This window comes from Zootermopsis nevadensis, unplaced genomic scaffold, assembly GCF_977971745.1.
Source record: "Zootermopsis nevadensis isolate Lab colony 2312 unplaced genomic scaffold, Znev_1.0 Znev_ptg000002l, whole genome shotgun sequence".
Classification (NCBI taxonomy): domain Eukaryota; kingdom Metazoa; phylum Arthropoda; class Insecta; order Blattodea; family Termopsidae; genus Zootermopsis; species Zootermopsis nevadensis.
Window position 1 is genome coordinate 16,958,797 of NW_028259134.1, and position 27,883 is coordinate 16,986,679.

General features: G+C 39.9%; 1 protein-coding gene across 12 annotated transcripts in view; it reads right to left on the bottom strand.

The window, feature by feature from the left end:
• The window catches only part of exd (PBX homeobox extradenticle), a 378,101-nt gene that overhangs the window by 277,397 nt on the left and 72,821 nt on the right, over nucleotides 1-27,883 (bottom strand). The window contains exon 1 of one of the 12 annotated variants that reach the window (XM_087351485.1): nucleotides 12,954-12,971. The exons of the other annotated variants lie outside the window; for them this stretch is intronic. The gene's annotated coding sequence lies outside the window, so the exon portion shown is untranslated. Of the gene's footprint in view, nucleotides 1-12,953; nucleotides 12,972-27,883 lie in introns of those variants that run through there. 12 annotated transcript variants of the gene reach the window in all.

A 27,883-nucleotide genomic window follows, 5' to 3' on the forward strand; every position in this document is an offset into this window, starting at 1 on the left:
CTATGCTAATATTATAGCGCAGGAAGTGGCTATAAAACGAGGTGTGCTGTAAACACAAATTATCACAATCAAGGCAGTAAATAACCACATGGTACAGACCATGTTTAAAATATAAGTATAATATAGTATGCTGTAATAATTCCAGGCAAATCTGCGGCAGTTAATTCAGTGAATAAGAAATCCATAGCGCGGGTTTCATACCTTAAGTAGCCTAAATCATACACAAAAATGTTCGTGTACTATAAGATTCAATGTTTCCGTGAGGCCCGTGTTCATTGAGTAAACGCCACTGCGTTAATTCCAATTCAAACCGACCGAAATAACTTTTACGTCATGTTAACTCAGAATAAGAAGGCAAAAAATTACAATAAGAATCGTATGAAACCCATAACTAAAAGTGCAACCAAAAAGAAGGAAATGGAAAGGGGGAGAAAGATAGACCAGAAGATCGTTTCCATTGCTCAAATGTAATTTTACAATTCCGTGATTTATGCAACTCCGATGTTCACTACTGTAATCACAAAAGTCCAACTTTAAAATAGAATAATCTATCAGGTTCTGTGATTTCTTTGACAATTCATCAACTACTAACATAGTGAGAGTTCGTACCCCCACGCCCAACCCACCGAGGACCACTCGTTGCCGGCTGAACGTGATTACTTAGTGAACTTACACATGAAGACAGTTTCCTCCTCGATCATTCCTGACCACAGACTGAAAATTTTACTTCCAACTTCTAAATTACTTCTCTATAATCAGATCAGAGTCGTACAATTGAAAATTTGACACTAGCATTTCTCTCATAGGGCTAGCCCCCAGCCTAACAAGCTGCAAGGCTTATAAACGTAAGATAACTTCATTAGTTGCTGTGGGTAGGGAAGGCGGGGAAGGTGATACTAAACACAAGTTCATTTAATCTGCATTTTAAGGGAAGGCGTGCAAAAATCTAATTACCACAAGCAAATAATCTATTTATTGATAATGAGCTTCTACTATGTACATTTCGACCGCAATTCCATGTAAGGACTGCGCTAAAACACTCATACAAGTTACAATTAAACTCTGTGTTGTTACCAGAGCTGTCGGATCGGTACTAAAATCTCCGACTCCGACCCCGACTCCTTCATAAAAGCTCAGTATGTATTAATAATGGTAAACCTATTAAAATGGCAAATGGTACCATAAGAGATTTCATCACCACCACGTGAATCATAAGCCTACTTTTAGAATTATAACCTATATTTAAATATACGTCTAATGGTTATTACAGAAATCCGTTGATTTGAAGACAGTTTGTATTCTTAAGGTACCAGAGCCAAAGTTACAAAGCATTATTCCCACACCACGTGACTCAACGCGTCGTTGAATCTCCCTAAGCGTGAGGCCGCCGACGGCTCACACGGTATTGAAATTGTTCTTAAGATTTCATATCGAAGTCGGAGTCGGTACATTTTTACCGACTCCGACTCCACAGCCCTGGTTTTTACGCAACCTGAAGTTTACCGTTAGAGGATTTGTCACAGCTGACCGAACCTCAGGTACCTGGGCTAAATTCTTGTTCATTTCAAATTAAAGACTGTTAAAATCGGCAGTCATTCTTAAAAACTAATAAATGCTGAATTAGTGAACAAGGTCGTCACGTGTTGAGACCCGAAGTTTCAGTCCCGCGTTCACGAAACCCACCACTTGTTTTTATCTGGTGTCTGATGAATAAAATCGACAACCTCACAAGTTATGTCTTTAAGATACGTTTCAACTTATCGTCACATCTATGACTAAGTCTAGCAAGTGGTTTCTGCCCTGCAGGTTTTCCGACAAAACGTCCGTATCTACAGAATTACGTACTACCTTAAAAGGCCCTGCTTAAAACCCCAAAGTTTAAAACATAACTTTAGTATGACATAGGGCCTATTCTTATAAGTGTGTGAAACTTGGTATCCTACTCTGTGCGATAACATTTAAAAGAATTCTGATGGTGTGAATTGGATTAAACTGACTCATGACTTTCTACTTTTCCATTAAAATGTCTTTGGGAGGTATCCACCGAGTTTCAGAATATACAGCATATGGACAAAGTAACATCAAAATTTATGAAAACTAAGAACGCCAACATAATAAAGTGGAATAGCAACTGAAAATCAAGAATTTCGATAAGCTACTAAGGCCTACATATGTAACAGAAGCTTGCGAAGAACAAATATACGGTCACAGTTACGCGAAATGCGAAACAATAATTAATTTATTGAACTAAAACTGCCAACAAATAACACTAAAATATAACACAAGATAAGCTACCAACTTTATCAGGAGCTGCTGGAAAAAAAAGACACCGAAGATAAGAGTGACAATCTACTCAAGCCAGTCAGATATGAGTTCCCCCCCCTACCCCACCCTCCAGCGACTGTTGCTGAATAAGGCTTCAAATGAGATGGGATGCGCCTTCAGCTCCAGCGAGTTACACTTCAAACAAGCCATTGTTTTAGCAAAAAAACTCATTACCCATAACACACCACGTACTTATAACGTGTAATTAACATTAATGGGAAAGGGGAGTAGGGGTAAAAACAAGGTGTTCCTCGTCGTTTTCTCAAGTTATAATTATAAACCTCTCACACAAAAAAATGACTAACAATAAACGAAGCCTTGTAAGGACGTTGTCACCTCATGACAAAAATTCTGAGTGTCTGGTTGCGGGGCAGCAAGGGGGCGTTTTGAAAGACGACGAATATTCACTACAAAATTATATGTCTGAAACACACTTCTGTGGTCACCTTTCTTTGCGTTCTCATACATGAAGGGCAGAGAAAAAGAGGTGATTGTAAATAAATGTATATCCAGGCATTAATGGAAGACAATTTTGTGCACAGAAAAGCCTTAGTTTAAATATTTCTCCTTTGTGCACCCCACTGAAGTCTCGACCTTTCGGCAAACTTGACATAATATTTGGTGTTGACACGTGTTTGCATCCCAGACACGGGGTAAGCGAAATACTACCAGCGAAACATACAACAATCCGCCTGCGACGATGTTCGCACATTAACAGGACGTGATTTTATTAATTTCTACTTTTTATACACAGCAAAGTAAAATTATAATCACACACAAACATGTGGGCCCTAGAGCCGGTCTAGACGCAGAGGCCTCATCCCAGATCTAAGACCCAATTTATTAAAAATTAAATGAAAGCATATATATTTTTAAGACAGGACTGTTTTCTTCACAACAGCCTTAAAGCCAAGACATTCATTAATAAATAAACATTACTAAATTTATAAACCGTATGTGGGTTGCATACATTCTCGGTTTCTCCATTACATGAAGGCTCATACTATGGGGGGGGGGGGGGGGGACAGTGCTGAGGAGGAAGTTACAGGAGAAATACATCAGACCTAACGAGAGACTTCATTATTAACACTCTTCGCCGAATATTGTCAGGGCGTTCAAATCGGGGGGGGGGGGGGGGGGGGGGGGGCACGTAACACGTACGTGTATGACGAATGGGCAGACAAGAGTTAAACTCTGAAACGTGAAACGAAGAGAACACTTGAGACAAACGAACAGTCAGGAGAACCATGTTATATTGGATCTTAAAGAAACAGGATGTGACGGTGTGAACCAAAACTGGCTGAAGGTAGGATCCTCTGAGGGCTCTTATGAAACTTCAGGTTGTATAAAAGGTGCGAATTTCTTGACAAACTTAGGGATTACCAGCTTTTAAAGGTTTCTACTCAACAGAGAGAAGAGCACCCATCTTCGCGCTTCGCTGCCGGACAAAGCACTTCAGTGTTTAGTAGGCTTTTATAAACAAATACACCAATTATCAATGTACAGGTGAGCATAAAAAACTTCAAAATGACACAGAAAACACATTCAGCGTACATAGAACCTCAAGATCCACACCATCCGATAGAAAAACTGTCAGAGTTTGTGCACACCTCACAGAGACTCGATATGTCTCCAGCGAGTCGCACGGCAGATGTCAAGACGATAATCCAATTCGTCCCAAACTTTGTGTACGGTGACCATAGTGACGGGAGCTATGAGAGCTTTGATTCGCTGCCTCAACTCTGGTAAAGACTGCGGAGTAAATGGATACTCGACTGTGTGGTTCCATGTGAAATTGTGTGCGAAATGCACTCCTCTGTTGTGGGGTATTTTATTTAAAAACTAGAGGCATCAAGCGGAGACGCGTAACGTCAACAATCACTCAGGCCATTTGAAAGAAGACTCCAAGAGTTTTTAATCGACTGGTGTGGGTGTGAAATTCTTAGTACGCTCCATTCGCTTTCTGTGCCATTTTCATGGTCTAAAGTTATTTTGTGCTCACTCTGTATTAAATGTTTCTAAATATATTTCGTGAACTTTCTTTGAACCAGCGTCTAATAATAAGTACAACTGTGCTAATGAAACGCGAAGTGAATTTTTCGAGAGATACTTGATCTGAAAAAAGTGAACTTTAGGATAATTATTCTGTAACCGCAGTCAACGCTAAATAGTATCTACGGCTGATACGGCGTACCGCAAAAATCAAGTCCTCTGTGTCATGATGGAGGTTTAAATGCTCTCTCTTCAGGAAACCTTGTTTTATAGACTCGGCCAAAAAAGGACGTATAATCTAATGCATAAGGGGGTAACTGACTGCAATCCTACATCTATACACACCAGAAGGTGGTTCTTGACCTTATTCGCCCTCGCATTAAGTAACCCTCTGTTAAAAGAAGGCAGAGACAATATTTTTCAGCAGAAACGCCCTCTTTAAACCTATATTTTATTGTGAACCAGAAGTGTGTACACAGTGCAGTACATGAGAGTGCTTTTGCCACCCTTATTGGCAAGCACACACACATACTGAAAGGGGGTTATTCCAACCCTCTTCTTCTCACCAAAGCTATAAATTCTACCACCCTCGGCAACAACACACATTCTGTACCAGTACACACGGAGCAAAGACTCAAATAAATTTATAAAAATACAACGTTAGGGCGGAATTTTTGTATATGCTGGGAGGACTTACCGCCCTGATGTGTTCTACGCGTGTCTCCAGCCGACAGTCCCATTTCTAACCTTTCCTACTCCTCACCGCCCGCTCTGTTTATCCAAGTGACGCTGAATTCATTCATTCATTCATTCATTCTGAAATGTCGCACGAATCGTTTTATCGCTAGCCGGCAGTTTTCAGTCGCTAAATGCTCCTGAGTGACGATATAAAACCAGACAGAAAAGAGTCATCATCTTTACGAGAAACATCAACCGATTAATAAATAGTTCATCAATCAGTAAACTGGTTCACTTGAATTGCACACGCCCACTGCGTTGTATAACACTCCAATAATTTTATTTATTATTATTATTATTTGTCATGTGTAGTTGCCAACAGGCAGCTATTACAGAATCAAGGTACTATTTGTAAACAATTTTTTTTAACTGGTCAATTCGTAATGACCTTACGTTTATGTCTGTACTGTTTTGTTTTATATTCTTGCTTTCTTTTTCTTGTGCTGGTTGTAATCGGCTACATCAGCTGTTGAGTCAGCACGTTGAGGTAAAGATTATTATTAATATTCCATCTATTCACCACTTTATAGGTATGTATGTATGTACCCGAGACAAACCTGCCCCTGGGGTACATAGTACAGCAGCTATTTCCGAAATATATTTTTTTAATATGTTTTACATGTATTATACAGTTTTATTGTGAGGGATGACGTCTTTCGAATGATGTATGAAGATACTAAAATGGCAGTTTTCTGAAGTTCCCTAATGTCGTGTTCGTCCGGGATGTTGGTCAAATATTTGTTTAGTTACTTGGAGACATTTCCTGTTGCTCCCATAATTATTGGGATTTCTTTTACTTTCACTTTCCACATTCGCTGTATTTCAATGAGAAGGTCCTTGCATTTCAAAATTTTCTCCGCTTCCTTAGTAATTAAATTTATTATTATTATTATTAATAATAAAGAATTGAATTGAATTATTATTATCCAATTGTTTGGTTGATCGACAAAGAGCCAAAAACTTCGGGAGTTTTATTATTATTATTATTATTATTCACGGCAAAACTGATGATAGAACAGCATATGAGGAACCCTGCATATGCCATACAACATTTTATAGGAACATATATTATTAATTACAGGAAATTTAACCTACCACACAGAATACTCAATGAATGATTAACATTACAATAAGTCAACTTGGCAGTACCTGCCGATCCCTGACACACGGTATAACATTGGAGACACCCGTTACAATATTTGATACGACAAACCTTTTAGGTGACTTTTTGGCTTCCAAAGGATTAGCTATTCTGCATAAAAAGGTGTTCATTTTACGTTTTCCAAACCCGAGATCAGCGGATGCAATATCCGCATGTCCTGTTTTTAATTTGAAAAGTCGATGTATCGAATTCCACCCACAAGCCAATTCGTACTGGCCGAGTTAGGGAGAAAACCCTGCAGGGCAGTATATTGTGGGGACTAGTTCCTAATGGGTTTTATATTTTAGAAAACGTGGCGTGGTAAAAAGTAATTCGCTATCCCACAACACAACCCTAGTGGCCTATGGAACATAACACCCCACAGGGACACTCCCCCTCTCAAAACACAAAAAATAAATTCTCCCCTCCATAAAAAATTCTGAAGCGCTCTTGTATTTCTGACGCTGGAAACTTTGAAGTAAACGTTAAGTATGTAAGCCAGTAAACACGTGAGGTTAGCACCCGATACCTCCCCGTCATCATCTGGACTAAGCAGACGTCTCGTTTCAGCACCCTTCAAATTCTATCGCTGTCCCACCAGGTCAAAATCACGCACGCTGGCCGAATCTGACTGTCGGTGTAATTTCTTCAAATTATTAATTTAATTTGCTTGTAATGATGTTTATGTAATGGTGAAAACGTTCTGTACAAGATGACATGTTAGGGAAAGAACAACTTTGTGAAACTCGATGATAAAACCATTCTTTTACTAAAAATTAAGTACACTTAAATAATAATGATAATTATTATTATTATTATTTTGGTTTGATAATGCAAACGTGACGAGTCCATGTCAAATTTAGCGGGCATCTTTATTATGTTTACGGGAAATTACATAAACTAAATGTTGTAAAAGAGAAACTATTAAGTTTCATCTATTAAGAGTTAAGTACCTAAAAGGGCCGACCTGTCGGCACTCCTCGCTCCTCGAAGTCGAACAAACTTGGGTGCTGACTGGGCCCAAGGGAGGACGAAGGAAACTTGGCGCCCCTGGTGATAGGACAGGTCGACTGAATTCCTCAAGGCGAAATGATTTAGAGCCCATCCATCATAACTTCCCCTCGCAAGTTGTCACTCAAGTATCGCCCGAAATCTTGTATAATGGTAAATTAGAAGGTTACAAAAGCACGGACATAAAATGAATAATGCCGATCTGCCCGGGTGCCCATCAAAGTCATTCGGGCAACAGCATTCAACTCCATGTAGTGACGATATTAATTCGCGATTTAACCCTACGCTTTCCGTAGGTCTCACTACGTCGGCACTGGGAAAGAAAATGTAATTTACCTCTAAGGGCAAAATCATGTTGTGGGAATGGGAAGAATGAAATGTTCTGGTAAGGAGAACGGTGTGATATAACAATTACCAGGATCACTCAGCGCAAGTTTTGTCACACATTTTCTCTCAGTAAAATGTTACTGAATACAGCTGCCATATCGCGCACAGATACCCTTTACAAAAACTATTTTTCTACGGAGTCAAAATTAATAAATACAATTTAAGCTGTTTTATATAATCTTTGCTGAAAAAATTGTGGGGCCAAACTTTCTCCTTGATCCTTTTTTGTTCATTTCATGCTTAAAGACGCTTTAACACAAGACATAAACTTAGCAGCAAAGATTATATTGAAAACTTTGGAACACAGAGGACAACAGATTATGTCCTCTCCCAAGTTTATCATGACTGAGAGTTCACAGTCGACCCCGCAGGTCTGCATACCCAGGGAGCGTGGGATTCTGTTCTTGAGGACAGAAACTAAGTTTGAAAGGTCAAGAGACGACGAAGTCCAGACCAGACTGCAGCAGAGAGAGATTACACTTGCGTAATTAGGGGAACAGAACTCTGACGAACACAGACGGACCACACACACACAGCGAGGCAAACATCAGTCAGCGTGTCTAGCACAAAAATTTAAAACACTCACAACATTAGTATAACACACACTAAGGCTCTCGTAGATGAACCCGGAAGTTTAACACCGCTATTATCAAAAGATTCACTTCTTTTAGCTTTCATCAACAAAACCTAATTTCTCTAAAACTCATCATAAATGCCATTCTTTTCCTTCTGTAACCTGCAAGCCTGGTCGCAGTTTAAAAACGGTTTTTCCATGAAATTTACATACGCATTCCTATGTTTCCACCCTATCTACATGTCAAGCCCATCACAGCCTTCCAGGCTTCAATCAATCAATCAATCAATCTTTAAGCGACCGATTCAACGTTACGCATTACCTCAACTGCGCTCTGTCATCATTCTTAGGACCAAATATTTCGTTTAGCATTCTATCTTGTAACGCTTGACATCCATGTTTTTCTCTCGAGGTAATGCTCATGTATTCGTGTAAAATTGTACCAATCTCGGTTAAAGATGGTTCCGAAATAATATGCAGGCTTCAACTAACTCCTGTAGCAACAAAACCTTAATAAAAATATTAGGATAAATATGGTATCTGGGCAAGAATATTTTATGAAAATACATCAATTCTCCTTTTTGTATGCATGTAAATGTAGGCTTGCGTTCGTATCATGAAAGGGTTGACAAAATTGCACATGTTTTATGAAAGCAATAGATACGAATTACGATCAGCAGCATGTGAATTGATATGATTAAACGAATACAACACCATAAGCCCACATTTCCTTATAAAATAATGATAATAGATTAAAAAGGAACCAGAGGGGAAGAACGAACCTCCTTTCATGTCAACGATAAAGTGTTACCTAACGGTGGTATCCTGATCATCACACCGTGATAGAGATATGAATGGTCCCATTTAAAAAGATGTAAAAGACTTCACCCAGAACTAACTCCTTGCCAGTCTTGTAACATCGATTTTTTTAACGTTCGGAAATTACAGACTATTAAATCTCATCGCCTAAGATCGACCTTTCTTTGCTTAGTACTCGTGTAAACCAAACATGGACCATGATGGCATTATATCTTCCGCGACTTATAACATTGCTGTCTTCTGGGCGTAGCGCCGTGTAGTCTGGTAAAAGTTTATCGACGTTTATGATGGAGACAGCAAAGGCCTGTAACCTCTGTCAGGGATCAAACCACGATCGTCCAGCCCGTACTGTACTGACTGAGCTACCCGACTCACATGATGTGGATAATTAATAATAATTAACAGAAGGATCTTCATTTGCAGATACACACAGCGGCACACGTTTCATCACTGATTTTCTGAAACCAAAAATAACTTTACCCCGCAGCCTAAGAGCTATATTTTAGGCGAGATACATCGTGCGTAGGATGCGAAGGGTCAAAATGAAAAGATGAATGGTACCGACCCATACAAGGAAGTGCAAATCATTGTCCACCACCACAAGGGTAAGCTTATCCCGGAAAGAAAAGACCGAGGCATGAAGTTGATTGACACTCAAGAGTTCCTGAAGACAGGAGCTGTCTGTCGCTCTAGTCAAACACAGTGATGGAAATTAAAGTCGCTTTTATATGGTAGGCCACGCAGCGAGGTCCACATGTAATTAATCACTTTCAGTCTGCTACAGTGTTTCGACTCCGCAGATGAGTCCTCTGGGTGTGCTTCTCAGAACGTCTTGTACGCTTCCGATCAAGATAAATACTGACGAATCCGGAGATGCAATACTAATAAACGAAAAACGTATTAAAAAACAATAAGTATTTCAGAAATAGCTGCTGCATTATGTACCTCAAGGACAAGGTCTGTCTCAGGTACATAGAAGTAAATACCACGTAAAATGATGAATAAATGTAATAATACTAATTCTATTAAAAAAGTAAAGTAAAGTTTGTCCCACTATACGCCATGTAGGCGTTTGGGGTGAGTGGAGGTATAGCTCCTACTCCTTCTTGACCTCGGCACTAGATGGGGGTGAGTGGTCAGCATCACGCCCCGGCCGGCTTTACCCCCGGGAAAGGACCCCGGTACCCGTTGTAGAGGAGGCTGGGTGGGCCCCAGAGCCGGTCTGGACGCAGAGGCTAGAGGAAAAATCTCTGCCCCCCGTCGGGGATCGAACCCCGGTCGTCCAGCCCGTAGCTAGTCACTATACTGACTGAGCTATCCCGGCTCATACTAATTCTATTGCACTGGTTATTGAAATGTTTTCCGACAGCAAAGAGCCTATAGGAAGAAAAACCCTAACACCCTGCTAGAATGCAGCGGTGAAGCACCCTATGAACTTACAGAATCAAAACGTAAAAAAAAAATATAATTAAAATCGCCGATGTTGTCGGAAAGCTTTAATTTCAAATTCTGTCTAACTCGAGACAAGGACTCAGCTGTCTTCTGAGCTGAGGCAATGTAAACAGTTCGTTCGTTCCGCGTTAAGGGCGGTCAGGTTTTGCCTCTTTACGACTGCAGGAAAGTGACAGATACAGATGGTTTATAATACGTTTCATATATATCAATCGGGCTTTTGAATGGGGCACTAGAAATAGTAGCAATCTCCGGGCGGGTTCCAGTGGCGTTCCTTCGATCTACACCAGTGGCGAAAAAACGTTTCTTTTAGAGTACGTAACAAATATTTAAAAAATGTAATCAAAATTTGTTGGAGCAGACACATCTTATATATGCTTTCTTTCTCCGCAAATGCGGGCATATTTAACCCTTTGATGCCGAGGCTCTCCAAATAATATTTAAGAACTCGGACCGTACCTCAAAGAAAACACTTGACCATTACAAAATTCATGTAGTTGATGCTGTTTGACGAAATAATCCTTGTTTTAGCTGAGAATGATACGAAACCAGTTCGTAAAAACGCAATACGTCGCTGGTACATGTAGTTACCGTTCGGATTTAAATGTTTAATCTGTAGCCGATACAAAGCTACTGTTAGAGGTACGAACCATATTTTAAGACGTAAATAAATCATTCTATTTAGCACACAACAATGCATAGTCAATTTTTTCGTATTTCGTCAAATAATTACCTTAAAAAAATTTGAAAATAAACCAATAACGCAGTAATAACATCTGCCTACATTTTATGCCATAAATAAATTAGCTGTAAAACGAGCAGTTGTTGAGATATTTAAAGTACGTTCCATCTGAGCTTCATATAACTGACCAACGAGAACAAAAATGACATTTTCTGGAGACTTATTAGTGTTGGCCCACAGTAAAAAAATTCAATAATAATTCGTTCAGGGGCTACTTGGATGAAACGAGAACAGACATGACTTTCCAATTACGAACTCAATTTATGCTCTTTTTGGAAAGAATTCTTACGCAAAAAAGAAAATCAAGAACAATCAAATGCTACACACCTTCTTGATAGAGAAATACGAGCCGTGACAAATGAGAAAGCCAATCAGTCCATACATTCGAACTCAGAACACGTTATAAATGCTAGACAGAAAAAAAAACATCCTGTGTTAATTACCACGACTAATAAACAAGGCAATAAACATTCCTGAGAAAGAAGTGATTTCAATTACAAACAAAACCGGGGAGCTGAAAAACATCTGCACGTACTGAATAAGATTAATGGGCGACAAACAGGTCTATGCCGTTCTGAAACCCGTATATTAAGTAAAGTTTAACAAGCACGACAAAGATTAACTTCAAGACGATACGTCGGTATGAAAAACAGTCAGTAAACTATGTGACTGGTGCATAACAGCCCTCGAATATCTCTATTCGTCAATCACGAAGACAACGTGTCTTCTGAGCTGTTATGCCCTTTAGTCCATACAAAGTTTACGGACGTTTCAGGGCGATCGCCCAGATACTGCAGGTAAGAAGCACCTCTGCAACGTCGGCAAACGTCTACCACAGTGAAAACGCAACAACTCAGAAGAGAGTCATCTTCACATTCGCCGCCGTGAGAACCTCAGGTCTCACCAATTCGCTTGCCAGTCAATCACTCGGTCGGTCTGTTATTCCATTAGTCGCTCGGTAGAACGTTATCAAACTGCCTTTCTTCCAGCACGGAGCACAGTATCTCTTTCAGCCGGTAGAACAAATCCAGTCCCGTGCGTGCCACTGTTAATTACGTTGATGGGGGTTTCTCCTCTTCAATGCAACACGCAATACATGTTTTATTTTTAGCCATGACGACGGGCTATAGAAAGTTGGTACGAGCTACATCCGATTTATTCTCACTACAGCTCTACTACACGTTTCAAATATTTATCTCCCAGAACGTACCACCTGGTCATAATTCATAATGATATTTTCATTTAAGCTCTTAGGGCTTATTTGAATAAAGCCGAATATAGGACTAAATTATACAAAAATAACCAATAAACCCGTTGGCTGGACGTGTGGGCAATTTTCGAATACCTGGGAAACACAGTAACATATTACACGCAAAAATAAAAATAAATTCGCCACTATCCCATCGAAATCAGCAACCTGGTGGACCATTCCTTGCAGGCTATTTATTCCCTCCCGATCACATTAGCAGCTGTCCGTATCTAAGAAACAGTGTCCTCCACTTGAACCTCAAGATTGGCGTGCTGTCACGAAAAGATACCCCACTTAGCATGGTTAAATGTTAAAAGGAATTATCGCTCACAACGTTGCAGCTAATCCAACGCTGATACTAGTTTTGTTAAGAGTGGTTCGCCAATTACCACGAAGCTTTCACAGAATGAGGGTTCAGGAATCAATACACTCATCAATTTAGAAAAAAACATTTGACTGATGTATTTGTTCCTCTACTAGAATCCGCTGTACTGGTCTGCTTAGTCATGGCTTCCTGACTTACCGGTTCAAACTTAATTCCCGGCTGTGGGTGTGTTAGCTCAGCAACCGAATGACCAACAAATACAATCCAATCCTGACAACTGAAGAACCAAGATGTAGGTTGCCCTGAATTCACAAAGAAGTTACAAAATAATGGCTGAATATTTTGGTATGACTTGTTGTATGTGTTCCACAGATAAGGTATTCAAACACACGGGGATTTTGGCTGCAAACAAAGTGAAATTGCGTCTCTGCCGAGGAAAGTAAAGTTCATGGCAAATTAACGCGCAGACAGAGCTGAGCAAACTAACAAAAGAATAGGCAAGCAAGTAAATATTGCAACAACGGAAGAGTTACAACCATGATTAAGAAGACGATGATCTATTGAATACTCTGGTGATACATCTTACCACGCAGTTAGGAGACACAACAAAATTGCACCAACGTGTGGAGTTTACACATCGCACTCGAATTCAAAGTCATATTGAATAGCAATGGCAGTGGATAATTTTTTGTAACATAACCACAGCAATTTTCCTTGGCACTGATACAACAGATGTCACCTGGATTTCTTCTTCAAGGCAAAATATATTCGTCACGCAAATAAGGGTACAAGCCTTCACACATTTGGACCCTTCGCAGTCCCTTCTACGACCTTCGTAACCGAAACCCCCTAACTTCTAAGGGCTGCAAAGCTCTTGTGGTAAAGGAAGAAATGAAAGGTTGAAATCCACACCCGTAGCAACCAACTGAAAAGAATTACATCCAGCCCTTTCAAGTTAGAAGAACAAATGTCTCCCTATTTTGTGTTGGTCTCTTTATATATTTCCTCCGCAGTGCCGCTCAAAGGCACTACAGGCTGACTCGAAAGTTACAAAAATTACAAGTAATATCGCTATGAGACGAACAGGGCAATCAATGTATGTCAGGTCTTACTGGTGGCTCTAAAGGAACGAATCGCCCCGAAGATGGAGGCGATACGGTTCCTGCAATTGTAGGAATGCAAAATCTGGCGTTCTCACGGCGACCTTCTGCGACGCTACACCGAGTAATCTCCCAGTTGACGAACGCTTCACAGCGCGTACTGCTTCCATCACTCGAGGCAGCACGCACCTCTGAAACGTCGGTCACCTTCTATGAGGATTACACGGAGCAACATCCCAGAAGGCTGTCATCATCTGAATCACCAGCTAGACAAATTGAGGCAAAAATTGCTGATAAAGTAAGAAATTACGTTGTCCATGAATCTGAGGACACGCGTGGTATTACAAGAATCGAGGTTATGACCCGAGTACTGGTATAACATTAAGAGAAAAGTAACGGCGAAGGAAGGACTGTCATGTGTACGACAAATGACACGAACTGCTAGCTCACGAGGCAGGCTTCACAGAGCTGATCCACACAAAGACAGTGAAAGAAACGAAAAAAAAAAACGCAGCAATTAAAAAATAAAGACCCTTGTTGTCGGAAAGGTATACACTTCAGAACCTTGTTCATTCTTCTCGCTCACTCTCCGACGCAACAAAGTGCCGAGGACATCAGCTGGTTGAAACGTTTCATCTGTCTGACAACAGAAATCCCGCCCGATCGAGTCGCAGCTGGCGATTATTTCCCAACGTCGACAAGGAAAACAAATTCAGTTTCTCCTTCTAAAAAGATAAACCACTTCAGAGTCTAAGAGTTCCAAGAACTTCTTGAAGTCCTTCCGAAGATTAAGCCTATACTAAGAGAAATCAGAAAGGAACTCCCGTTTCCTCGTCTCCAAATGTCTTACCGTAAGCCGTCATGTACTAACGTCATCTGTCTAATTTTCCTGCTACATACAGCGAGGCAACTTGTTAACTTAGCTAACACTCCCGAAACTCCCTCCCTCTCTCTTTATAGATATATCCATCCGCCAACCCCACAGCAAATTCACCACCGCCTACTAGACTACAGTGCTCGGACACACAACTGTTCCACAACATAATGAGTACAAACATATTCAAAACATTCGCTGCTCCAGGTGCCTTTGAAATTCTGGGCAGCTCATCTTTGGCCTTGTAATTCATTTACTGCAGGTACAAACATATTTTACAAAGCAAAATCACATTACGCTGAGTCTGAAATCTATTTTTTAATGTACTTCGTTACATTTTTATCATATCAAAAAAGTGTCACATGAACGCTACACATGTTAACGCGATCTATATTATTATTTTCTACAATCAGCCGCTTTTGGGAGATCTGATAGATTTTGAGGGGTCCCAACTGATCCGATGTATGCATCAGAATAAGGTTCACCCGACACAATAAGAGTAGAATCCAAATAAAAAACAATCAAAATCCATCCGCTAACATCGGAGATAGAACACGAAAAGATTACCTCCCATTCTGCGTTCATTATGGCATATTGTGCCCACAAAAATGTAAACGTTACGACGAAGGCGTCTGACGACATGGAGGGAAATCAGACATAAAAAGCAAAGCGAGCACCAAATTCCAGGTAAGCAGCCCACGGTATGACCAGAGTAGGAGGTTAACAAGTTCCAGGTGTCCGTCTGCAGACAGTGGAGGAGAAAAGCTCCGACTAGGTTGATTACGAGAGATGAAAGTTATTATAGTCTACAATTGAAAGGAAATGCATCAGAATTCAGCTGAATAAATTCGTAAAATCTTCAACACCCTATTTCTGGAACGGAAATTCGAACACCGGCCGAAACAGGAGAAAAAATTAATGCACCTACACATTTGGTACGAATATGGTTGCTTTCCAGGAGGCTAGGTCTTGTGATTCCCTGCACTATGTAGCCTATGAGGAGGGTCTTATCAAAGAAGACGACGTGTCTACCTTAAGTTACATAAGGAGGGCCTCGTTCCAGAACTCAGCTCCAGAATATTACTGTCAGACATCCCCATGCAATTACAGCACCTCCTAATGAGACGCAATTCTAGTAAGTGATTTTCTTAACGACGCAATGTTACAATGATTCGGATTACGTTACGAGAGAAACGATGATGTCCTTCAAGGTGGCGTAACAATTTGTGACTTACTGATTAACTGGTGCTGATGTTACGTCTGAACTTGGAGAATTAAAATTTAAATGAGTCGTATTCTGGCTCTCATCTCCGTGAAATTAGATCATTTGAAAGTATAACCTAAAAAACATTTCCTCAAGTATGTCTGAAACAGAAGTGTGACGTCTAAATTACTTTGCATACTGCAGTGCAGATTCAATACAGACGATCAGGATATCAAGAACAATAAATTAATAAGCTCAGAATTCAATGTTTTAAATTGTCCGGTTGGACTTCGTCCAGCGACAAAATATTATAATATCACAATGTTTCGGGAGCTGGATTCTGCTTCTGATTCAATCTTCGACAAAATTTAGTAACCCACATCTGTGCACATTTCAAACGGAACATATTCAAAATATTACTTTAAATCTTGGCAGGTACGACATCAAAGATTCGTGCTCTAGGTTGATATCTTATAAAAACGTACACAATTTGAAAACATGAATATGTTCGGCTATCACGTATAAGACATGTCGAGTGTCGTATGTCCAACGTTTTGGTAAATAATGGAGTTGCCATCTTCAGGCCGAATGTCTTCCGGAACGCATTCTGCACTTACGCGACTTGATACGAAACGCAAAAGAAACGAAAAGAAAAAACTGTTGCCGCGGAAATACAAGGACACGAATTCGAAAGTTTGTTCATGACTTATGCCTACTTTCACACGTAATTTATTTCGTCTGGCTGCAATGTTTAACTATATGTTGCTACCGGCTTAGGCTCTCCGAGGGCTGTTATGCCACGGATTATTATTATTATTATCCCATCTCTTCACCACTTTATGGGGTATGTACTCCCATGTACCCGAGACAGACCTTGTCCCTAAGGTATATAGGGCAGCAGCTATTTCCGGGATCCATATTGTTTTTAGCAAGTGCTACATGTATTATATAATTTTATTTCATGAAAGCGCCTTTCGGATGATGTATGAAGTTCCTTATTATTATTAATAATAATAATACCAAAAAAACTATACACAAATTTGCTCTGGCGCCATGTTACTGTTTTAAATTCTCCAAAATATGTCAACAACAAAGTTGAATATGCTTAACACAATATTTTCCACTAGTAATTTCACGGCTCTGACAAGAAGAGGGAAAAAATTCTTCCAGGGAATAACAGTTTTTAAATCTTCGTTGTTCACTCGAAGCGACAATTCATTTAAGGGAATTAGACAAGAGTTTCAGATGGGGAAGAGATCACTAGCTGCAAAGTGGCTGGCTTGCTTAACTCAATCTTGGTCCATTTGAGAGAAACTTGTGAGTTTACACTCGCATCTGACGCAAGCAGTTTCATCTTGGGGAAGGAAACTCCTCCTGTCTTCTTGAAGCTAAGCAGGGTAAGGGGTCGAGACAACGTCCCACCGGACACAGCTCTTGTTACTGTCAGACGCGAGAGAAAGTCCTCTGAAGATGCAAATTACAACATCTAGCTTGACGTGAAGTGTAAGCTAATTTATATCGGCCTCAAGATATGCGTGAGAAATTTTAGTGGAACAGAGTTTAAGTTACACATAAGATCCACAGCGAGACGATGCCTGGGAAGAGAATTTACATACTTCCTTCCACTTACAATTCGTTACAAGTTTCCAACTGAATCTCACTAGAATGCTCTAACAGAAAATTAAATTTCTTTCTACGCTTGTCACTTAGGATAAGCCGCAATTTTAAATATCAGAATCTAATATTACAGATTCAACGAATCTTCTTAATAAAAACAGCAGGCAGAGATGTTGAATTCGTATTAATCAGACTTACTTAATTTGAAATGAATGTCAATGCCACTCAAGTGACGATCACATATCGAAATAGTAACAAGAATAGAAAAATGTACTAAATTTGGGTACAACAAATTCTATTTTTTCTTCCATTTTGTATACCAAGTCAGTCGGCTTCGATGTTCATTTGTTGCAACCACACAGACTTATCGCAGCGGCGGCGGCGTATCAAGATGGCTCGGGTTGTAGCACTGTGTAGTGTTTACCGACGTTTCAGGGGTGCTTGCTGTCTTCATCATCAGGGCAATCGCGCAACAAACCAAAAGACAGCCATCTTACTATTGCTGCAAAGCTAATCGCACTACAGATACCCGAGTAAAAAATCTCTTCCGCGAAGTTTCCCTGCCAAAATATACACTTCTTTTCCCATGCTTGCTTCTTCATTAGTTTGATAAGTCATGATTAAGAGAATATATCAATAACCTTACCAGCCAACTACTTACTGACTACCTGGTTCAATACGTAACAAACAACTGAATAGCTGGCTAACTTACAGAACAACAAACTGGCTGAATAATTGATTTACAGATTGGCTGACGCAATGACCAAGTAACTGACAAACATTCTGACTTACTCGCTCTCTGATTAAATCACTTGCAGGCTTAATTGCTGATTAAGAAAATGCTACTAAGACTTCGTTGTTTAGTTGATACTTGTTCGTCTCATCGAGAGAATATGAGTTGTTGATACACCAGAGTTAATCACCGACATCACAAAAGGACGAAGAACTACAACGCTCCTGTCAGACGGCATCTTGCACGTAATGGAGGTTGGTGATCGTAATTAACACAACTAAACCTAACTATGATAAGACAAATTACGACACTTGAATCTAGGGGAACCGAAGACACTGACCTCTGAGAACATTGGCGTGCCTTTACAAAAGGTCCTGTATAACCGGAAATGGTATCACTACAAGGTGGCAGATCTCTCTCAACGCGGTGGTACAGGATCAGATCAGCATCAACATGCACGTTCACACCTCGGTCCAGGGAATAACACTCCGCACTAATTTATGCATCAGACGCCCCCTCTGTCGGAAGGAAGCCAAAATATACAAGCGCAAACTGACGTGCTCTGTTGTTGATCGCGGGAATAGATCTACAGCTGAGGAGATATTAAGGCATGTACCGCGAGCCCAGAGTGGTACTCCCAGAACGTAATCTACAATTCAATTTTCACAACACAAGAGAGTACAATTTAACCAAATGACTACATTTTTATGCTAATTGACACTGACCATAAAACATAAATTGAGGGGGGGGGGGGTTAGAGGCTAATACGCTACAGTATAAAGCATCTCAAAACGGTGTAAATATGTTAAGAAACGCTAGTATGAATAAGTATAGGAGTGTTCCTCGCCGTTATACTCATGCCAGTTTGAGGTCACGGATAGATTAACTTCATGTCTAGGTCACGGAAATAACATTCCAAATATAAGGCTAGTTCATTTAGGTTAGGAAAGGTTAGCTTGGGTTGGGTTAGATTAGATTAGGTTAGGGAGGGTTATGTTACGTTAGGTACGGTAAGCTTACTTTGCGTTATGTGTAGATAGATTTTTATTGAATTAGCATTTGCTAATATGGGTCAGGTAAGTTGAGGTCACGAATTTACCAATGTCATATCAAGTTCACGACAATATCTACCCCAGGTTTCGCTGAATTAATCTGAATACGGTTCATAACATAAATGAACTTGTGTAGGCCTATTACATAAATATAAATCTAATTAAAATCGACATTTTTTTATTACATAAGATCAACTGGTTTAATATAAAACATTTCTCGATGTCGCCAATAATTAATAAAACACACAAAAAAGGCTCTACGTAGTGTGGAATATTATGAACCGATACATATGTAGTGAAAATATCAGCGTTAACTTTTTCCATTCCTATTGTGGAAGAATACATATGAATCGCATTGTATTAGTAACTGGTTTTGGTAATTCAAGTTAACTTCAACTGAAGAGATAATAAAACTTTATGTGGTTCAGTGAACAGTGATATAACACTCAATCGCGATTTGCGTCCTACGAATGATGAAAGGATGTGTAATCCAACAAAAAATAAATGCATAACAATGTCGAAGTAAAGACGATTTCTATTTCATCAAAGCCCATAACAGCTACGAGATTCAAGCAAGTGAGATACACATTTAACTCTTCTTAACATCCGAGTGAAGAAGTCCGGTTCTTCAACGAGAAATACTAAGGCAGTTCGATGAGTTTCTGTGGCCCCTGCTTTGTACATCCTAATTATTTAAACTAGGGTTTCGTGCTTTCTTCCTATTTCGCTTTATTTTTTTTATTTTCCTCCTTTCTTTCTTCTCTGTCTCTACTTCCTCTTCTGTCGTCTTCCAAGTCATTCTTCTTCTCATTCTTTCGCAAAGTTGTAACGTCTGGGTTTTCAACACAGCCCCACCCGGCCTTCGAGACCAAAGACCACGCAACCACTGATCGGCCAATTAAGCACTGCCAGTATCGAACACACAGGGCCAAAAATCGGATTTTATCGGTCTGTATGAAATTCACTCATGATGTGGAAGGGTAAAAAGCGTGCGAAACGCCTGAAGCAATGCTATGGTGTTTTGTCATGGTCGAACCACGTATGTATATTATATCTTCCGCTGTCAGATTATGGTTGCAGATACGAGTGTAGCGCATGATGTATTACATGGGACACAGGCAGAAAGTGGGGCTCGCAGGTGGAAATGTGCAGTTCGACACCCTCCCTCTACCCAGTAGGGAGGGGGTTAACATTTATTTTCAGTGACGAGAAGGAAGTTGTTCTGCGGCGGCCGTAAAGGGTTTTTTATTGCCAAAGTCGTTTCTATAGATACGCTGCCATATATCTAAAACTGTATGGCGATATTTTACACTGCACAGACCTCTCACTAATGTTGTTAATAGAAATTATTTTAGTGCGGGAATATAAACCAAATCACTGAATTTCTTGTTGTTATAGGGCGATGATGCCCTGATGATGAAAGCAGCAGGCATACCCGAAACGTCAGCAAATTTCTCCAAACTACAATATCCAAACATCCCAGAAGACAATCTGTCATCTGTTATTATTATAAGTTTTGATACTTTGGGTTCCGTTGCCAGAAAATTGGTCACTTATTCATGGCATTCGCCTAGAAGGGCCGAGTACAACCGTGAAAATCTGTCAATTATAAGCTTGTAGAAGAGGATCGAACAGCGAAGATGGCTGTCTTCTGGGTTGTTGCAGACTCGCTGTCGTGAAAACCTCAAATCCCGGCGTATTACCGTCACTGATATTTGCGCGATATGTAAAGAAAAGTGTAAATAACACACTTTACTCTCTTGGGCAACAAGAAAAATATCAAAACTCGTGCTTTGACTTCATTTATCCGATGGTAAGATACATGGTACATCTCTAGACTTATACACGAAAAAAAGTCGTAAAATTATTACACGCAGAGAGAGACAAATCATCAGGACATAAAACATTTTACGGTCTTGAAAGAGGACATTTTCAGCACCAAATACATGCAGAAACAAGATCCTTAATTGTTACCGGAAATATTTATTTTACGCGCCATTTTCCTACGTCCATAAACCGGAAGCCAGCTTTATTTCTACATACGCACGTAATTTAATTGGGTTAACTTTGTTTACATATTTTTCCATTACAAAGGCAATTTGGTCTCACACTAAACTACTCAACAACCCAGAGGGCAGCCATCTTCGTACTCACCGCAGCAAGAACTTAAAATATCACAACTTTAATAATATTCAGTGGGAATCAGGGCAATTTCTGAAATTCCTCAATATGCAACTGTCTCCATCTTTACATTTCTTCCTTTCTCTTGGCCTCCATCTAGATCCTAAGTTAAGAATAAGTGGAACCTTGCCTTCACTCCCTCGACAGTCCTCATGGTGTTGCGTTTAAGCACAGAGATAATTTATTTATCTTTTACCTTAGCTGCCATGTATTGCGAATTATCGCATTACAATGCGCTGCACGGCCCAAGGGACTACCTGAACGAGACAATATAACGATTTAATTAATCCCAATTCTTTCAACTTGCCACTACACAAGACAAATGCGAATTACAGACCGGCTTCCAATACATCTCTCCGCCTTTCACACAGCCAAGGAATGCTACTTTTCAACACAGAACTCTTATTATAAACCTGAGTGGATCACTTTGAACCAGTTTAACATAATTAAAACATAATTTACACCGCCAGAAGAGCTCTGTCAGTAAAGTACGCAATTGGTTACGATCATGACGGCAAGGGTTTCGAGTCCTGGCAGGGACACAAGTTATTTTCGAAACTACGTCCGAAATGATTAATATTCTACGTGCACCAGAAGCCACCTTCCTGGGGACGACGGAAGACCGGAATATTAAGGAGAGTTGATCAATCTTTAAAATTTATGAAAATTTCCTGACCAGCAGAATATCTGTCAACTTCTCAAGGAATACCCTATATCACTGAACTAGTTAACAATTTCTAGTTGAACCATGGCCGTAAAACCATTAGGACCTTGCGAACTTGTGTGTGGCACATGCGACTACAGGATTTGTCCACATTGACATATAGAGCCATTTCACTATTGTCTGTCTCGAAGAATAAAATTAAGGACCGTCTATAATTTGTACTAGCAGATGTATCATTACGGCGACCATACGGTAATAATGCAATAAGGCGGTTGGAAACATTGAATATTTGTTAACTTAGGACGTAAATTTGGTAAAAGACAGCGAGAAAAGTAACCATCTACAACCTAGACGTTAATGAAACTCAAAACGAGAGGATTTGTGTAGTGGGGAAGCTCTAGGACAGCTGTCTTTTCATTCCCTTCAGGCTAATACCTATACAATGCAAACAGGCCACGACCACTTCCTGTCGAATCCAAACGTTACCCATCTCAATCGACGTTACAGAACGTGAGGTCAGTTTTGAAACCACTCATGCAGAGTACGTGATGCGAAGGTGGACTGAGGTGCGAGTGGTAGTCGACGTTGCCACAGAGCACCCCAGGCCGGTTTCAACACTCGCCTCATGTGCTGTGCATAAACCTTTTCAGTTGACAGCAGGTCATAAACAATTTAAGAATCGTCAATGAAATATGAGACTTCCTCAAAGAACCCCAGAGTTAGGTTAAATTCTTGTCGAAAGATCATTTAATCTGAGCCCAAACTGAGAAACCAGATACATAGTTTCGTCTGGTGCAAAATCTTGTCTGAAACGACCTGGTTCCCAACATGCAGTATGCGCTATGGCAACACTTGGGCAATTCTACCAGCGTTATTCCGGGATCTATGGATATTTATGTGCGAGGGTTCTAGGGTTAAAATGGGATACGTTACGTATAGGGCGGCTGGTAAAAAAGGGGCAAAAGGAGAGTAGGGTTAAAAAAACAGGGAGTAACATATATGAAGAGAAAGACTGGAGGTGCAGATAAAAAAAACGAGAAAGGCACACCAAACGAGAGGGGGGAGGAGGGAACATGTGTGCGTGTGTGTGTGTGTGTGTGTGTGTGTGTACTGTGCTTTACAATATGGCTATGTATGCTTTAGCGAAATGGAATCTGTCTGCCACGTCCGAGATACATTAATCTAATAGCTCGGTCTCTGCCAGCAGGGCTGGATGGGGCTAACCTAGCTATTCCATCCGAGCGAAGCGTCATGGAGAGGGAAACAGTTCCTGCATGCATACAGACACACAGAGATGCAGAGAATGCTCAAACCCAAGCTTCTCCTCCCACAAAACCTTCTAAAATGGAACATGTATGAATTGGAATGGATGTTGGAGCTAACGGCCACAAATGGGTTTTAGTTAAGGTATTTACAGGAGAGAAATGTTACCCCCAACTCTTATGTATCTTCCTAAAATGTATTTGAGATGCATTTATTCAATGGAATGATACTCTTATGTTACTGGATTTTTTATGTCAAGAGACGCTGGTTCGAATATTCCTACTATTCCCAATGTCACACAGCTGAAATGAAGGACTGTGTCGTTTTTGTTGTCTGTTCGTACATATCGACTTTAGGCCGCAAAAATCGGAATTGTATCGACATATCGTGTTAAGGAACACGGTGACAAATGTAGTCTACCAGACGAGGTTTCACTATTTCTGAGAAGTGACTAACGAGGTACAGAAAGCGCATATCAGGACCATTCTACCACGATGCCAATCTAATCTTCCCGATGCGTACCCTATTTTCTACCACAAACAATATTACGATGTTGCTTTTTGTTTAAGAAATTCCACTAATCAAAACTCAGGTCACTTTTGTGATACACAGACTGTGTTCTAATAATGTTATTAGAAAATTACAGTAACAGATCAAAGGTGGCAGGATTACAATTTCATGACGCAACAATGACGGGATCCAAAATTCAACAAAAGAAGAAATTATTCAATTTATTTTCTACGTAGTCCACTACATAATATTAACTTGGGATTAAAAATCCAGTTAAATCTATACACGCGGCTGTAGCTTTTTTGTTTACATTTTAGAAGACTTTTATAGTATATAAAATGGTGGCTTATCTGACTTAAGGTCTTCCAGTGACCTGCTTCTTTCCTTGCTGCCAGTAATATCTATATCCATTACTTCATACTTGTACAAACTGGCCATAATGTCTTGCTGCCCTTGTAGAAATGCCTACCACACAACTGTAGTACCCTTTCACACACATTACAATGTTGACACAGCATATGACACTGGCCGTAATTGGCCAGTGAACGCATTTGTGCTCCATCATTCACATGACAGAATAATTCTGCGCCATATTCTGTACGAAATTTTCAGAAGCATTATGGAAAGAAAAATTTGCATTTCGGAGCCACTATATTAAACATTTAAGACCAGTCGGTCAATAAAATGACTAGAAGACCGCGGTTATATTCCCAAAAAATGCAGGGATATCTGTCTTCGCCCGCCACATCGAGAACATCCCAAATTTTTAAGCCTAACACATATTTAATTTTTTATATGCTCACAGACAGATCAAGCAATAAACAGACACTGAACTGTATCGTTAGAAGCATTTGCTGAATTAAATCAGCTCAACTTCATCATGAATACCGTTTGGATTTGTCATTGTCGCTACCATGTACCTGTGTTACAATTACGAAAAATATATTAGCAATTCGTATATAACGCGTTCAACACTGGCCTTGATGGCATTCTGCATAAATGGATAAAATTAAGAGTAATCTACAGTACCGTGAACATGCTCCAAACCGGGAACGAAGTCAGAACCAAATCACGGCAGCTATGGCTTCGAAAGTACAAAAACTCACCTGAAACAAGGACAGAAAATGCATTAGCAATTAGTTACGTCAACAGCAACTCTCATTACGGTCATCAACAGAATCCCTCCGCTGTAATCTCTCACCAACAGCGTATAGTTGCTCAACCCACTCCTCACACTGAAACCGACCCCATTTCTTATAATATTGTTATTTTCATCGTAATTTTATTCATGAATTTCTCAACAGCCAAAGACATTAGAAACTCGTACGTACACATAAAGGAATAATAAACCAAGTATAGGCCTGGACAGTAGGAGCAGACAGCTGGTACAGTCGAGTCAATCTGTCATGGCACATTACCCTATTAGTCAATTGATCATCGACGTTTCAGAGACGATTGCTGCCTCCATCATCAGGCAGCAAACACCTCTGAAACGTCGGTACTTCCTCGTACGCAGAACAGCTCAACATGGAAAGAAGTTATATACGTCCATGCTTCTAGTGGGACTCGAACCCGTGATAGAGCGGACAAGACTCAGCCCCTGATCTTTCAAAAATACCAAATACGTTAATTGAGAATAACTTGGTATGTCAGATAACACGGAGTTTTATTAAACTGATAATTTGATGGCGTCAACTAAAGCTTCAAAAGTATAGAATGTGATATGTCCAGTGTTTTTCAACCTCTTCCACGTGATATACTGAATAATATATTACATGCGCGTGTATCTATAATCCATTTTGTTATTGTTACTGTTCACACTGTTATGCTTTTCACTAAGGTCTACTGTTACAGTTTATGGAAACACCCAACAGTTGACAATTATTTTAGGCACGTGGAAATAAACGACAAACGTGCCTGTTATAGGAAATATTAGGATTAAAAATGGCTACGCTGAATATATCGAAACAATATTGAGACAGTAAGAAACTAAAAACAAAATTCAACACAGACCGGTGGGATAAAAACATTATATATCATATTGTATTTTTATCGTTAAGTTACATTTATCATACTCTATTATATTTTCGGCATTAACAAACTTTATTGCCAATTCTGATTTGAATACAATTTTTAAAATTAATATCAAGATATTCTTACATTACAAACGAACTCTTTTGATGTTCTGAAGCAACCATCTTTGGAGTAACATGACAGTACAATCTCAAGAGGCTGAAGGAAATCTTTTCGCAAAACCACATTACATTATCTTGCCATTCGATCTATCGTCATTATTTTAAACCTTATACGCTGTGCACCGCTCTCTTTTTTCCACGTTCCTTTGCTTCTCTGTGTTACAAGGTCTAGCTCCGGCACGATACATCAAAGCCTCTATCTGTCCAGATCTCCTTCATACCAGCCAGGCGGTGAGATGCGAGCTACGTTTTGTTTTCGGTATCAGCTCCAAGGACAGAGAGCAGAGAAGCGGTCGGTCGGGTTTGCATAACTTATTAGATGCACAAAACAAAATATAAGTAAATAAACAGCCAGAAACTGATCAGAGAGAAGAAACCAGTCCTAACGAAGACGAGTTTGTTCAGATCAACAAGACGCCCCAGAAAATTGTACAACCTTCACATACGGTCTAATCTTCTCATATCAAATGACGTGACAAAGCAGTTAACAGTATTCTGAAGGCCCGGCCTCAAATCGGTTACCCTTCTCCAAGCAAGTGGCGGGACTATGCATCAAATTAGGCCACGACCACTTCCTTCGACACCCCTTCCAATTCATGAACCATTGATCATCCGATCATTAGAAGCTACACAATCTACGCTAAATGCACAAAAATAAATAAATACTCTTCTCCGAATACAGTCCAAGGAGTTAAATTATAAGGAACAGAATGGTTAAACCCATGTTACGATAAAAAAATGCATATAAATTTTTGATAAAAAATCACGTAAAAATTTAAAAGGATAAGAGTAATTACAACATGAAACGAATCTTAAAAAAATTTAATCGAGCTGGATTTTTCTGGTTCAGAACAGGCACAATTAGCGGGCTCTTGTGAACATAATAATTAACCTTGCTGCTCCATAAAAGATAGGAACTTTAACTCGCTGAAAGACTATTAGGCAAGCACCTGGTGACAGTCGGATTTAAGTCAGACGCTTTCCTGCTCTGCAAATACGGTCGGTGTCCATAACACTGTCGACAGCGAAAAGCAGAGAAGAGTAACGATGGACCGACAGTTGAGTCGTTCAATTGGAGGACTGCATATAAAAGGTAAAGATAATATTAAAATTAATGTCAGACAATTATACTATGAGATTATTAACTAGATACAGCAGTTCCAGAATGGAAGTTCAGTATCGGCCCTCGGCGTTACTGGCATTGTATCATCGTGTTTATATCACCACACACCCAGTGGTTTGTTAACTGGACTAAGAGTAGAACTAAAAGCAGATTGACTGAACTGACACAGGCAAATTCTTGCTACCGAGGTATACGAGTGATCTGACAGTACTACAACACACAAAGTGGGGGAAAAAAATAGCCCTCGCCTAATGTACTATACAATCAGATTAAATCAATCAACCGCCTATAAACTGGTTATTAATCAGAATGTGTAATATCAATCAATTTATCAGATAATAACGCAAGTGAGGGCGGTGCTACACGAATCATCACTGCGCTTTCGTTCGGTTAACCAACAAAATTATAATTTTTTACTTAGTTTCTCTGTTTTAAAACACTTTACAGAGAAAGAAGCAGACGTACGAAGAACTATACGATTTCAAGTTTTCACGGCGATGGGGACAGAGATGGTCCCCGAAATGTCGGTTGTATTGTTTAACCATTTGACGCGGCTGATCGCCCGAGAAGATTTTACTGAGTACGAAGAACTGTTTGAAAATAACGTGCACC